Raw genomic sequence first — 6,055 nt, 5'->3', positions numbered from 1 at the left:
AAAATTTCTACACCTAAAAAACATAGTACAGAGAAGTTCATGCGTTCTACTGAGGATTCTTTACAAAGAAAGAAGATCTGCTAGCGCCTAAAAAGGATGCGGAGCAGCTACCGCACACGATCTATGCTACTGTTGGATCAAAGAAACCACGGCAGAAGAAAATGCGAAGAACTGGAATGAACAGGGAACTGTACAGGTGAACTCGCTAACCCTAGCATGGATCTATGGTGCGGAAAGAGGAAAACTTACTGCGATGGATCTGCTGCGGAGGGGCACCGCTGTTTTCTGGTCAAGTTCAGGTCGATGCAGTGGCCTAGGTCGACGGAGACGAGATGCCCTTCTGCGGCGGCGGCGGAGCTCCAGTGACAGACGGGGGCGAGAGGAAGAAGATGCGGAAAGGGAATAATGAGGAAGACCTAGTCAGGTCTATTTATAAGGAAGGGCCACTAAAAGAGCGCGAAAAACGAGAAGGCCGAAAATATGAGTTATCCAACTACAAGGACGCCTCGATTTTTGGGATGGTCATCAAGACAAAGATCCATTGGGATGCATTGGATAAAACGTGCTTTTATGACAGGTGACTTCATGGCGGGTTACCACAAATCGAGAGAATGACGTCATGGCGGGTTACAAAAGTTTCATAAGGGCGGAAGATTTTTCCTTAAGTGTCGAAGATTGACATGAACCAGTTCAAATCAATCTGGGGCCTAATGTTGGGGATATAACTATTGGTATGACCCGCCCCGAAGGGGCCGGGTTATACTTACAAATATTCTTGAAGCCCAAGACCCAGGATATAGATGGCGGTTTAGTTAAGGGCCCAAGGCCCAGAGGTGACTTAAGGCCCGTAGTGATAAACCGCCATGTATGCGTGACTTGTATTGTAAGGTAAGAATAGTTAAGAGACCGAGCCGGCCACTGTTTATGAGCCGGCTGGGACTCTGTGAGCCGCAGGGCGTCGACCTCTGTATATAAAGGGACGACCCGGCGGTGGTTCAGGACAAGTAACATCAACTCAAGAGCTATGTCAAGCGATTCGCTCCCTGGCAGAGGGAACGGGAGGCCATGTAGCCCTCGCAGAGGCGGACTCTCACGCCACGACGGAGCCACTACAGGTTACTGGCACCCCCGGCACCGCAACCGCGTCGTGGTGCAGGTGTCGGGCTCCGGCCAAGAGGGGTCTATCGTGGACCTCACATCGACCATCGGCGTCCAGGTCATGGGCTCCGACAACAAAGTGGAGGACATGGGAAACGGCAGCGCCTCAAGTCCCGTGAGCCGGTCCGTGTCTCATGTCCTACTCTACCTTACCGGCGACTGGACCTTCACTTTGCAGGTCTCTCGCGACAGAACCAGATTTTCCGTTGGATTTGATTTGAGGGTTTGGTAATAAGGTACCTAGTTGTGGAAGATTACATATAAGGTATGCCTGATCACTGTCCGGCCACGGGCGTGTCGGCAGACATTTTAGGGGCCGGATTAGCTACTCACGGCTGTAGAAGCTCTGACTCGTGGCAGCAGTTCCCCGTCTCTCTCGCACCGCCACTGTCCGCGAACCCCTTGTTGCCTACCCCAACATCTCCCCCCCCCCCCCCCCCCCCCCGCAAACCCCTTGATGTCCGCGTGCATCTTTGATCTGTTACAGACTTTGCTTCTTGATCCCCGCAAGAGGGTGCTCGTCGTCTAGGACTAGGAGTTGGTGCACGATGTGCTCGTTTGATCTGTTGCAGACTTGCGTTTTGATCTTGGGCCTGATGCCAACAAGAATACAACAAGCAAATATGGTGGAACTGGTGCTTGGTGTTCTGCACTTGATCTTCCTCCTCTCATCAATCTCTCCGGGAAATGATTGCTGCGGCAGCCGGCGGCAGGATTGCAGCAAGTATGAGCAGTTCACCAAACTGTGAGCAGTTCACTAGAGAAGAAGATACTATATATCCCCCGCTCCTCCCAAATGGTGAGGCTAATTGCCGAAAAAGGCTCTGCCCTGCTTTACAAATACAGCCATAACCAATCCAGATGGAGATACAAGCGCAGACCAACCCAGTTGGGATACCAGCTTTACAATGGAAGCACAAAGAGCTAAAAATAGGGACCCGAAAACAGGGGCTAAACAAGGCAAGCTAAGCACTAAACTAAGGAAGCTAGCTAGTTCCAGGCAATAAACTCAAGTCTTCTTGGAGCACCTAAACACACCTCACCAAGCATGCCACCACTCTAAGGCACACTCCAACCGACGGGCCAGGCGAAATAAGCTACCATCAGTTTGACGGAGGAAGAGCCAAATAGACAACACCTTCAAGGAGGAAAGCGGCGTCTGCGGATGTCGTCATGGGCGGCCTGAGAAGGTCAAGCATGACATTTGCCGGCGCCCCAACAACCAACCCGAGAGGGCATCATTGTCAACCGACGACCACACCCAATGCACCTTGACTAAAGAGTACCACCGGCAGCCTACCCGCATGACTCTGATCCCGGCAACCCCCCGGTCCTGGGATGACCTCGCATAGAAAGGAGACTGTCGTATATAAGAGGCCAAGACATCGAGGTACATTATCGGCGACAAGAGGCACCTAGAGGAACATTGGAACCAAAAAAAACTGATGAACCCTGCCAAAGAAGACGCCGAGGAATGTAGGACACAACACCGGTGAGGAAGTCGGATGGCTCGGGGATGATGGACAGGGAGCAACACCTCTGAGGAGGAAAACGGCGTCCTTAAACATCGTCGTAGCCAGCAACGGCCAAGGCCTTGCGAAACTTTCGCTGGACCATTTCTCCCGAGGCACTGATGCGTGACCACCATGTCGAGGAAGAACAACCGCCTTTCGCTGCGAGAAAGTCGTCGGTCCCTGTCAAGCCACCTGGCCAAAGCCGTCCTGGCCCCAAACCAACGACGGAGCCACCAACGGATGAAAAGACGCCGGCTGCCCTGACCCCCGGTCACGACCGCCCCTCCGGCTCAATGGCCCCACGCTACCAAGCACCGGACAGCAAGCCCCGGCACACGATTGGCCGAGGCGGCCACCAACACCATGGCTGTGACCACCTCAGGAGGAAGGTGGCGGCCACCCCCCCCCCCCCCTGCGCCGGTTGCCACCACCAGCCAGGCTGAAGGCCCTGCTTGACACAGATCTGGGCTAGAGCAAGCTCCACCACGACGCGCTGCAAGGGCGAGGGAAGGGGCTGGCTCCACCCTCCCCCCTTGCCCGGCGGGGGCACCACCACCACACCAGTCACGTCGCCCCACAACAGATAAAGATCCCGATCGGCCAACCCAACCAAATCCCCGCCACCAGCGCTACGGCAGCGCACCACCACCTCCCAGCACAACAGCTGACGGATCCAGTCTCCCCGTCGCCGGGAGCCCCGCCGGACTCCACGCCCCATGAGTGGCTGAACCGCGCCACCAGAACCTCAAACAGGGCAGAAGGAGATGCCCCACCTCCGCCTGCGTCGCACGGGCTTCGCCTAATGGACGCTCTTCGGTGGGGGCAAGAGGAGGAGAGTACCAGGGGAGGGGAGGCTCAAGCGCTGGCGGTGGAGCCGGGCGCCCTGGGACGCATGCGCGGGGCGTGTCGCGGGAACAGGGGAGAAGGGAGAATGGCCTAGTCCATGGTGAAGCTCATTTTCCCCGGGGTTTCAATTTTGCTAGGAATATTCCACCCAGGTCAATTCTTTCCTTTAAACATCTCCCCTTGCGGCCAAACATGGCTTTTGATCTTGGAAAACTTTTGGTGCCGGTCAGCCGGCCGAAATTCCGCCAGTTGCCTCGTAGAGCCACGTCCCCACATGGGTCCTGCACACACGACCGCTTACCAGAGCGTTATCTTATCACGTGAGTTTCTTTCATCCATCCATTTTTCTACTCCAACACAGCCGTAGCCATTCTCCATCTTTCTCCATGCCGCCATCCGCTAGATCCCACGCGCAGTCGTCAATGACCACCATTACTAGGGCTGCTGCTTTCTTCCCCGCAACCAGCAAGCCTCTCGCGAGCTCGATCTTCCTCCCCTCTCTACTCTTCCCCACATGCCTAGGCTGTCGCGCGGCCACACCACCACGAATGTCCGTACCAGCCGTCGGCGATGATGGGTGGCGCTGAAGCCGTTCGAGAGGCGAGCTATAACTGACAAGGTAAAGATTCAGGAGGTGCTGGAACCAACCGTCTGTGGAGCTGCAACTGGCACGTGATGATGCTGGAACCAGTGTTTTTCTGATGTTGGAACCGGACACGCCCTCGCCATGCGGCGTGTTTTTTTGCTGGATCCAGTATTTGTTTTTGTTGGAAGTGGCTTTTTTGGTTGCTACAATCCGCTTTGGTGGTTTTTGCTGCTGAGATTATTTTGCTGGAACCAGCGTTACATTTTGCTGGAACAGGTAAATTCGTTTACTACTACCGTAGTGTTTTGCTGGTATGATTTTTGCTGGAACCACCATTAATATTTGAAAAAACTAATGCTCACACGTGTTGCATCTTGCACATCGCCCTCACGCCTTCATCACCACTCATTTTGCCACGTATAAACAGATGACATCAGCATGAATCTTTTAGGTTTTCGGCTTAAAAATGTTTTATCTCCTTATTAAAAAATCAAATTAAAAATCCGTTTTCATCATTAAATCCCTCTCGAGAGATCTTTAAAACTAGACCCCGTGTTGATATGTTTCGATGAAATTTTATTTGCCCAAAAGTTGCCATGATGTTTACACTATAATTGCCATAGTGCTTAAACTAAAGTTGCCATGTGGCAATTTTAGTTTGTAGAGCACGGAAATTTTAGTTTTTTGATGATGGGAATTATAGTACTTTGACCATGAAAATTATTTTCTGTATGAACCATGGCAATTTTAAGTGCATGTATCCTGGCAATTTAAGTTTATGGTTCATGGCAAGTCTAGTTTCTTAATTCCCCGTTTTATAATACATCAAAATTTACTTTTAAATGTAGAAGAAAATAGTTGAAACATAGCATGGCAACTTCAGCGTAAACATCATGGTAATTCCTATGCAATAGACATGGCAACTTTTAACCCAAAAAAAGTTCGTCAAAATATATTGATATGAGATCTAGTTTCGAAGATCTCACGCATGAGATTTAATGGTGAAAACGTATCTTCAATCGGATTTTTCATTTAAGAGATAAAACATTTTAAAAACTGAATATCCAAAAAGATTTTCACATGCATGCATGCGGTGACGTGCCACAGTCTGTGTGTTATAGGGCGTGTGGCCGGGTTTGACTCACACCACACGTGTGAGCGTTAGTATTGTCCTTAATATTTGTTGGAACCATCAAATCTCTTTGTTAGAATCGACCACTGAAGTTTCTGCTAGTATGATTTTTGCTGAAACCATCATTAATATTTGCTGGAACCGTCAAGTTTTTTTGCTTTAATCGAGTATGGGAGGTTTTGTTGCTTCAGATTTTTGTTGGAACCACCATTAATTTTCGCTGGAACCGGCAAATGTTTTTGCTTCAACCAAGTACTGGAGGTTTTGTCGTTTTTGCTTCAACCAAGTACTGGAACCGGCAAGTCGATGCTGGCCCCTTGCTGGAACTCTCCCGTGTTCGTGCCGCGACCATGACGAGCCGAGGCGAGCGTAGTGGCATAAGCGACCGGCGAGCGCGGATGGCGTGTGTGGTGGCATGGGTGGCCGGCAAGCACGAGAAGCCAAGGACAAGTGCAGGCGGCTGGCAAGCACGAGAATTTGACGGCAAGTGAGGGCGGCCGTTGAGTGTGTCTGAGCCAATTCACTGCCTTTAACCCCTCAATCCGCTCTTTCATTCGCGTTTGACTTTTTGGGGGACGAATACAAGTTGTATCGTACGGTTAGCAAAGACTTCATCGTACGCTCGGCAGCCGACCGGTCCAATTTTGGGCCGGTGCGCCGGCGCCTAGCACTGCCCTTTGATCTCTAGAATCCTTTTTCTCTTTTTCGCAACTATTCTGATCTCCATCACAGACATCATAGGAAACGAAACTAAGAAGGAAAAAAAAACATGAGTGATCACATTCTCCACCAGATCGAGAAACAAACTGAACGATATAT

This window comes from Triticum aestivum, chromosome 2B (assembly GCF_018294505.1).
Source record: "Triticum aestivum cultivar Chinese Spring chromosome 2B, IWGSC CS RefSeq v2.1, whole genome shotgun sequence".
In the NCBI taxonomy this organism is placed as follows: domain Eukaryota; kingdom Viridiplantae; phylum Streptophyta; class Magnoliopsida; order Poales; family Poaceae; genus Triticum; species Triticum aestivum.
Note: the sequence above shows the minus strand (reverse complement) of the source record.